Source organism: Cnephaeus nilssonii (assembly GCF_951640355.1).
Source record: "Cnephaeus nilssonii genome assembly, chromosome: 3".
NCBI lineage: Eukaryota > Metazoa > Chordata > Mammalia > Chiroptera > Vespertilionidae > Cnephaeus > Cnephaeus nilssonii.
Genome location: NC_137074.1, coordinates 59,901,020 through 59,911,319, shown reverse-complemented (window position 1 = coordinate 59,911,319; position 10,300 = coordinate 59,901,020).

Here is a 10,300-nt window from a genome sequence, read left to right as displayed (position 1 = left end):
TAGTTACTATTATATTCCAGGCACTCCAGTAAGTATTGAGGATAAAAACTTGATTAAGACATAGTGCTTGCCCTCAAGGACTCACAATCTGATAGGGGACAGAAAGACATAATTTTAAGACAATTAGGTATTTTAAATAATAGTAGCACACATGTTTAAGAAGGCTGGGCAGTGGCACCGAGTGGAGAGAGCTGCACAAGAGCAGCAACTGGGTGTGTTTTGATTGTTGTCTTATCACCAGTGCCTAGAATGGAGCCTCCTTACATTAGGCACACAACGAATATGTGTTATTAAATTGTTGAGTGATCTACTCCACTGTGGTGGGAGTTGAAAGGAGCAAGTCGATAAAGGCTTCATAAATGAGGAGAAGATATGTACACTGGGCCTTCAAGGAGGATGGATGGAATCAGCTTCTGATGTGGAAGCTACGAGTTTAAGGTACAGAGGTGAAGAAGAACTCTGTACATTCAAGAACTAATTTCAGGCAAGCACATGCCATTCACAAAAGCCTTCTCTCAGATTATCAGGAGGAGAGAGGACTTAATTTCTTTTATGTGTAGTTCACCATCTTGTTTTTTCTTTTTATGTCTTTGTCTGTTTTATCATTGAGTTACTTCTTGTCTCCCTTATGCCTCTTTGTTGTAATTGTTCCTTCAAGGGTCTCTCTGTCTAATTCTCCCAAATGCCAGTTCTCTCCTTCACAGACTCCTAAGTTACTGTTGTATCACAACTGTTTGAGGTAGTTCCCTACCATGTGTGTGTTAGGGCAAAAACGTGCTATCAATTCTAATACATCCTTGGTTGCCCCTTAAAACCTGTTAGATATGGTATACCTATTTTATTGGTTTCCACAGGTAGCATAAGCTTACATCCAGAATTTTCCAGGACAGTTTTTATCTCAAACACTCTCTTGTGTTGTTCCCTAACCTGCAGAGTCCCTGAAGTTTGAATATTTCATCTCTTATCTCTGTCTCTCAGTCTGATCTGATAGGATGAAGCAGCACAAAATTCTTTTGTTAGACCATGTGTCACACACAATTTTTGTTTCAGAAAGTCTGAATACCAGATTCAGGAGTCTTGTCTCCTATGACAATATGTAAGTCCTAACATTTGCTGCAATAACTTCCCTACGCTGAGGCTGCTCTGGGAACAGGAGCTGTGTGGTTTCCAGCACTGTACAGCATATTGGCTGAAAACTGAAGGTCATCAGCGTTGCCCTTAGGGAGGGCAGGAGAGAGGATACAGGTGGCAAGGCAGGACATACAGCATATGGGCTTTGCAGCCAGACAGGCTGAAATTCTAATTTCATCTCTACCACTTCCTAACCAAGCAACTGCCTTCCACAGAGGCTGATATCAGCCCATCGAAGTGCTCTTCCTCCTCCACTTGGGGATGAAATGGAACCAGGAGGCCCTCACCTTGCAGTTGAAGCTTGTCTGCCAACCTTACCTAACGCAGTAATGAAATAGGTGTCTGCCTCTGGCCTTCTCCACCCCTAGGCTACCTTATGTCAATAGCCACACATGCTCCTATATCACCTTCATTTGGAGGCATGGCCCACACTGTAGTCCTTGTCTCCTCTGATTAGTATCCCATTGACTCTCCTGCCCTGGGGGTCTCCAAGCAATAATTCCCCAAAGTTTACCTCTGACCTATACAACTCCTGTCCTAGGGGTCATAAGCTAGAAAAGGGTTCTAGGTAAACCCTAGATTTTCATCCTGGCTATCCAATGCTCATGTTTCTTACCCCTCAGGAATGCTGCATAACATTACATAAGTCAGTCTCACACAGAGGGGCCCAGCCCAGTAGAGGAAGGCACTCCTCCTCTTCAGCCACATACCTACAAGGCCGTGTCTTTTCCTAAATTACATACACTACATGTGCCAATTCTTCTGACCTAGTTAATGCCCTCTAGAAAGCTGCCTACACACTGCCAAGTTCAGCAACTGCTTGTCCCCAGTTCTCCTTCCTTGCTTGTCCTTACCTCCCCCAATAGCCCCACTGTCTTCTTAAAGATCTTACTCTTCCATTTATTCTTCTCTCTACTCTCCTATCACATGCCTTGGTCATTTTATGGAAATATAAAGGCCGCACATTTCATCCAAGTTATACCAGACTCTCTTAATTCTGACTCCTAAGGACTCCAGGGCAGTCATCTGAAGCCAGAGCATAAGAAGGACTGCAGAGCACAGTGTGGGCAGTCATTTTCTAAGAGCTAAAATACGCACCCAATTTACATGACTATTTGCATTTGTGTATAAATTATACATCAATATGTATCCTCCCAAGACAGTGAGTTACTAAAATAATTTTGCTACTTTCAACTTGTCATTGCTCAATTTTTCCTCTCTCCCACTTGCAACTACACCCACACACATCTTTTCAGCCCTCAGAAGAAAGAGAGTGATAAAAAAGAAGGGAGAAAAGAAAACATAAGATAGAATGAGGTAGAGGAGAAAATATAACAAAGGAGGTAATAAAGATGAGAAAATATCAATGCAATAATAAATATTCGAGTAATTAAACAAAAGGTACCACTGTAATGAATTTATGGTGATGATTATAAATACAATAGACTCTATAGCCAATGAAAGCAAAATAAGTATAAAATCACATAAATGCTGCCCTAGCCAGTTTGGCTCAGTGGATAGGGTGACAGCCTGTGGACTGAAGGGTCTCAGGTTTGATTCCGGTCAAGGGCATGTACCTTGGTTGCAGGCACATCCCCAGTAGGTAGGGGGTATGCAGAAGGCAACTGATCAATGTCTCTCTCTCATTGATGTTTCTAACTCTCTATCCCTCTCCCTTCTTCTCTGTAAAAAAAAAATCAATAAAATATATTTTTAAAAATCACATAAATGGAATCTCTCTAAAATTTCCTACTTATTTCAGATATTAGGGTTTAATTTCTAAGAAAAGTGTCTTTAATAGATCATTCTAGCATGCATATATAGAGTCAGCCTTTTAATAATAACCAAATGTCATAAAATAGTTCAGCTACAACTGTTTTATGCCCACATTGAACTGCTTTCTGTAAAAGGATCAAGCAAGACAAAGTGTGTAGTAGACAATGCTTATCCTGCAAACCACTTCCTTGAGAACTTCTCTCCCCCGCCCCATCCCACCTCACCCCAATTAGGCTGTTTAGGCAGCCATGTATTCACTACAGGACTCCTACATCCTTGACCAATCACAATCTTTCTCCTAGGAATCTGGACTTGGGATGAGGAGATGCTGGGTAGTTTGAGCTCTTCACTTGACTCAGGAGGTGAGGTTGCCCTCTGGAACAGCCAACTTCAACTGGACAGAAGGAAGCACAAATAACAAATGCAACCAGAGAGAAAGCCTGAGGCTGAAATGTGTCTCGGCCCAGGTTCTGAGGGTTCCCAGCTCCAGGCTGCAGCCCCATTTTCTGCCCTTGGGAATTGGAGACACCCATGTATCCTTATCATAAACTCTCCCTTCCTGCTCCAGCCAGTTTGGGTAGCTATCTGTTATTTGTAACAAAATAACCTTGACTAAGACTATTTAATCCAATTAATCAGAGGCATTTCCAATTTAATTTTGTATTTCTAATAATTTTTTAATATATTTGAAGTATTTTGTAGCTGATAAAGCTTTTTTTTCATTTTCTGTCCAATAAAGTTGAATTATTTAGGAGATAGCCACTTTGTATAAGGAACTTTCCTTAACTGTGTTATATTTTCAGCCAATAAAATATCAGATACTTTAGGTATACATATCACTTTGTGTTACACAATAGATTTTGACTTTGTGAATCACACATCTTGAAAAATGCAATACACCAAAGTTCAATAAAATTCTCACCCGTGGGTCTCACTTCTTCATTTCTGCCATCAAAATACCAATACCTCATTAAATGTGAACAAACATTGGAAATGTGCTAATTCAGTTAATAAATGCATAGAAAGAGCAAAGGCACAGATAATAAAAAAATAAAAAAAGCAGCAAGAAGGAAGCAATAATACTAAAAAAGGAATAAGTCTGAGAAGTTCTGCAGGGCAGGCTGCAGGCTTGATAAGTAATTCATTACAGTAGAAAAGAAAGTAGAACATGGTAGAGTATCCACAGGCCCTGGAAGAGGAATCGGGGCCTGTTCTCTCAGCCATGCTGTGTGAAGCTCTCACACTTTGGTACCAGAACCCCACTGAGTATTCTTTCTAATTGGTTGTATAGCCACAGGGCAAAGTCAATGTATGATCAAATGTACATCCTGCATATTGCACAATGTAAAAGCAGTAATTCTCAACTAATTGTTTTATGTCTCAACAAAGAAATATATTGCAAGCTCATACTAGCAACTGATATGATAATTAATACACTGTTGATCCCTATGATAGACACAGACTGGGAACTGCACTTATGGATAAGAGACATGAGCCCTGCCTTCAGTAGGCACAGGTGTTAGTTCAGTCCTATGTCCATGCTCTACTTCCTCCACTCACTGATTCTAATACAACTAAAGTTGGATTGAATAAAACATAAAACCGCAATTATCATTATTAATATTCAGTATCTACTCTATGCCAGAGACTATATTAGGTGTTTTCTGTTTATATATTACATATAATTCTCTTTATAACTCTACAAGGTAGGTATTACTCTACCTATTTTACAGATAGGCAAATTGAGGTTCAAAGAAATTAAGTAATTTGCCCAAGTCCCACAGGAAGTAAATGAGGGAATCCAGGATTGAACTCAAATCACTCTTAATCCTGAGTCTATCTATTTCTGTTTCATCTGGACTCAACATAAACTACACTAAACTGTCTCTGCAAAATAAAAAGAAAGGTGTTTGTTCAATCATTCAGTTGCTTATTCATTAATTATTATTTATGCTCTTCTTGAGTACTTACTACCATGTTGCACAACTTCAGGGGGCACCACCCACAATGTATCCCACATTCACCTCTTCCTCTCTGCACAACAAGAACTGGTGCCCTGGAGCTTCACAACTTATAGAATCTGTCTACCATTGGGCAAGGCATTCTGAATGACACCAAAGGAAGAAAGGAGCTTATTATTGATTACAGAGATAAAGAAAATTGTCATGAACAGAAGAAAATATAGTAACACCTCAAGCGGGGTAAAAATACAGTGGGCATTCTAAAGCAAGCATCTAATTTCCCAAAGGGCTGTTGAGGAGATTAATAAAGGAGTCTTTTGAATACCATGAGCCATTTGCTGACGGCACAGGTGGCCTGACATAGCCCACTGCTGCCAAACACATTCAAAGACACCATGAGGAAACGAGGCAAGTGGGAAAAGCTTTTTACATTTTTTAATCTCCTGTGAATTATCTTCCTCTGTGCTATGAGTGGAAGCAAATCATTCTCCCTCCTCCTTCCAGTTTCACCTCCTCCCCCATTTCAACACACATGTTACAATTTAAATTTATAATTCATATGTATCCTCCTTCATTTGGGTTTCAGTGACTCAATTTTAGGAAATGCAAATACATGTTCTCTTACTACCTTCTCTAGCTCAGCAATCACTTGTCAGTATACTGACTGAAGATGAAATTAAAGGACATTTGAAAAGACCTGTGATTCTAAGAATAAACGTTAGAGAAGATTAAAAAGTAATAAATCCATATTTGGACACCAAGTAAACTTCCCTTCTTGGTTTTTTTGTTTGTTTGTTTGTTTGTTTGTTTGTTTTGGCTCATGGATATCTGATAATGTACTTCTAGAAAGTTAAATATAGTAGGTCAGTGATCCAATTTTGATATTTTTCCATATCTAACATGATCTATGGCTGCAGTTTCATAAAAATAAGGAATTGATGCTAATCACATATATATGTGACTGCATGCTCACTCACACCATGCAAGTCCCCCACCCAGAGATAAACCGCCTCTGTTCTTCATTTCCCTCCTTCCACTGGTATCTAAGTTTTTACTGTTACCGAGGAAGGAAGATATTAATTTTTTGCTCTAGTAGTCAGAAGATTAGAAGCATTAAAACAGATGCACCACAGTCATGTTTATTTGAAAATTTTTTATCTAAAGACCAAAAGGAAGCAAATCTAATTGATGGATACATAAAACAGAGCTGCATTCTCAAAAAGATTATTTTCTTGCTGCTGACTTTCCTCCCTTGCTCTATGTAACAGCTCATCTTTGCAAATATAGAGTTTGCTTTCTAATGAATCTCAGGAAATCCTCCTTGTCACTCAGCCTTCCATGGAGCAGTCCTCTATGGCATGGCACGTCCCTTCACAGGTGGCTACGCCCGCCGAGAAGACATCAGAGATTCCACAGTGGGAGGAAAACCCACAAAACAGAAGGCTAAAGTCAAGGGAAGATCTAAGTAAGGAAGGCTGTTTAGTTAGGGGAGGAAGGAGGTTGGGAAGACAGCACAGAGAAAAGAGACCCGATCTGGAAAAACACAGTTGACTTTTTCAGGATAAAGTGAGATGCACTGAGTGGTGCCTTAGAGCAAACAAAACCTACCTGATCCTTAGAAACTTGGACTTTGTGGAATACAGTCTCTTGCCCTCCCCACCCCCCCACCCCCACCCCCCAAAAAAAACAACAACTGCTGAATCCAAACCTCTGGTAATGAGCCAAGGAATCTGGACATTTTCAAAGTGCACCAGGTGAGAGAGCTTATTCATGTTTGGAACCATGGCCTTATAAGACATGCGCGTTCATACTGTTTTGTCCTAGTAGAAGCCAGTCTCAGCACTGTTGTTGCGGATCCTGGAGAAGGGACAAGCCACGGGGACCTCTGAGACCCGGCTGCAGGTGGGAAGTTGAGGGGCAGGGGAGCAGCTGTTCTCCATGAGCAAGCCCTAACGGGAGAGCGATATCATTCAGACATGCGTTCACAGCTCTGGAATTAGTGGCAAGAACAGTAATGGAAAGGAAAATCAAATGCAAAAGATACTATACAGGAACATTTAATGGAATGGGTTGGTTAAACACATACAGTTAAATATGAAATATGTTCAGACATAGTGATTCTGAGGTTTGGATTTGTGTCCCAGAGCCAGCTTTTTCTCTTCGTCTGCATAACCATTACCCTTTTCCTTATCTGCACTATTGGAATGGCCTCCAGACCAGTGTCTGTATGTCCATTTTTGCCCATTCCCTGCCAATCCATTCTCTTCCCTGCAGACTGTGATCATCTAAAAATAAAAACCCGATTGTGTTATTCCCTTACTTAGTATGCTGCAATAATTCTTAGGGTAGAGATCAAAGTCCTTAATATGACATCAAGGCCCTTCATGATCTGCCTCTGCCTCCTCTCTTGCTACTCTCCCTTCCAGGTCACTTTCAGACCTTCATCGTTTTCTTCGTTGCTTTGAATTACACAGTTTCCTCCCACTGCCACCCCCAGGCCCAAGACTTTAAGGAATGCTATTTTTATGCCTGGATGCCCCTGTCCGGCCCTGAATCATCATTCAAATCTCAGGTCAAACATCCCTCTCCTCCCAGTCTAAGTCAGGTCCTCATACTCCCTGCACTTTTCCTCTGCTGTTCTTTTCCTGCATGCAGTAAGGTATATTTTTGTGAGTGTGTGATTAAGGTCTAACTCTCCCTTTGGGATACAAACTCCACTAAAGGAAGGACCATAATCTACCAAGCACCTAGAACAACAGTGTCTGAAATATAGTAGCTACATGTGTTTTCTGGCAGTGGGAGGGGGCAATATACTTGGATGAGTAAGATAATAAGAGTACCATGAAGAAGCATGGAAATCAGGAAAGGAAAATAAAATGAAGTGTTTCATTTCAAGTATTGATGCTGGTTGATATCAACAAAAGCAGGTTGCCGCCGAAACCGGTTTGGCTCAGTAGATAGAGCGTCGGCCTGCGGACTGAAAGGTCCCAGGTTCGATTCCGGTCAAGGGCATGTACCTTGGTTGTGGGCACATCCCCAGGGGGGGTGTGCAGGAGGCAGCTGATCGATGTTTTTCTCTCATTGATGTTTCTAACTCTCTATCCCTCTCCCTTCCTCTCTGTAAAAAATCAATAAAATATATATTTTTTTTAAAAAGCAGGTGGACTTAAGTAAAGATAATAAAAATTATAATGACATTTGACTTTAATAGACAATTGATAATGTATGTTGTGCTCACTCTAGGGCTGAAAATAAAGACTTGGAACATATAATTATATAAGAGATAGTTAAATCCTGAGAAATTCAAATGCAAAAGTACATATAAACAATACCAGAGAACCAAATATCAGAGAGCTTTATGGATGGTGACATTTTGTTCTTATTAAGAGACACTAAAGAAGTCACCAATGCCCATGGTGGTGGGAGGGCCAAATGAGAGAAGGACGGACCGGAGGACATGACCAACCAACATGGTGTAGTGAAACAGAGAGCACCAGGGAGGGATTTTCCAGATTTGAACTATCAAAGACGTCAACTGCTGTGGAGAACACAGGGATGGTGAGGATCAAACAGGCCACTGGTATTGGCACAAGTTTATTCCTTGAAGAGCTGAGCACTCAAAACCTTACCATGAAGGATGGGTAAGAGAATCGGGAAGGTAGGTAAAAGCCTATTTCCAAACACCTCCCACCTGTACATCTGCAAATGTAAACCCAGCATCTTGGTTAGGTCATTGTGCCCAGCACTAGGCAGGTTAGAGGCTCTTGGGGTGGCAAATGAAACACAGTTTCCTCCTCAGACACTTGAGCTCTACTCTCAGGTTGTTCATGAGCATCTATCCTGAATACTTGCTGACCTGCACACACTATGTACTCAGGCATGGTTATTCACCTTGCTTTCCTATGCCCTTATGGATGGAGACATTTTGTTCTTATTAAGAGATACTAAAGAAGTCATCAACAATGAAAGAGCTTTACCCAAATTTTCCCCAGATTAGAACCCAAATTGATTGTAATCTGAACCAATTATGTCATATATCCTCAATGGATGTTTACTGACCCTGATGGTGAAGTTATTTATGGCCTTTGATTTATCTGCACTGTACACATTTTCATTTCTGCAGAGCAGAATTGGTAGTGTTATAAATACCTGTGAAATATTTCATGAAGTGTAAATGCAAAAATCCAAATATATAGCGACATTTCTTCTTGAGATGCTAATTGACAAACATAACTGGAGAGCGGTTGGGGGCAAACACTGAAAATGTCAGTTGATGAAGGTTTATATTTGTCTGTTATAATCCTGACACCCTAAAATGTGTAAACAATGAGAAAGATAAAGATCAGAGGTCACTTATTTGAGTTTTCATAAAACCATAAGGTAATGCCAGAAATCAACATATGTACCTTACCATCTAGCTTAGTGCTCAGAAAAAAAGAGAGATAAAAAAAAAATGGAATTGGCCACTAGAAAAACTGCTTCCTCCAGGTACTGATTAGTGGTTATATGAAAATCTTGTTACAGAAGAGTTCTACGTCACTGTTACTGCCCACTTACCCCAACTCTCCCGTTTTGGTCCAGTTCACTTGGCAAATGTGCCCACCTCTAAACAAGCCCATCCATGGCCCTTTAGGACCAGTGACATAAGTGGTCAGTTGTCAGAATGTTCACATATGACTTTAGGGATCCATGACTAAGCCCAGGGAGAAGGTAGACAAGAGAGAAGGAAGTTAAACTCCTCCACCCCCTTCCTCTGATATCCTCAGCCTTGCCATCCCTACACTCCTGTCTACCCAAAAGAGAGATGAGTTCATTACAAGTGGCCTGGATATATGAAGTCCTAATGGCTTTAACTGTCAGCAATTTCATGATGAACCAATAGCGTATCATCTAGAAGTAAAAGAAAGTAGATGGCAGTCCCTCTCTCTCCTCACTATATTTAGATCACACATCTGACATCTGCAATCCACCCTAGGAACCATTTATAAGAGATGTAGACAACCTGAAGTAAGTTTAAACCTTAGTAGACAGAAGCCCTCAAAACAATGTCATATGAAGACAAGTTGAAGGAATTGGGGGTATTCTGCTTAGAGAAGAGTAAGATGGGGTGGAGTGGAGTATGGAGAGATAGGAAGGTAACAATGCAGTTGAGCTGCACCAATGTCAGTGGTATATCCATCTTCCCCACCAGACTGTAAGCATCTTGGGTGCAATGACCATATTTTATTTGTGTTGGGGACTCAGGGAAGGTCTGCGCCTATAATAAGTATGCAGTAAATATTTGGTTAAAAAGTGAATGACTGATAACTGCCATCAAATTTCAACCATGTGGAAAGGTGAGATTTGTTCTTTGTGCTCCCAAATAACAGAATTGAGAACAATGAGTAGAAGGCATAAGGAGTAGCTTTTATGTTAATATAAGGAAGAACTTC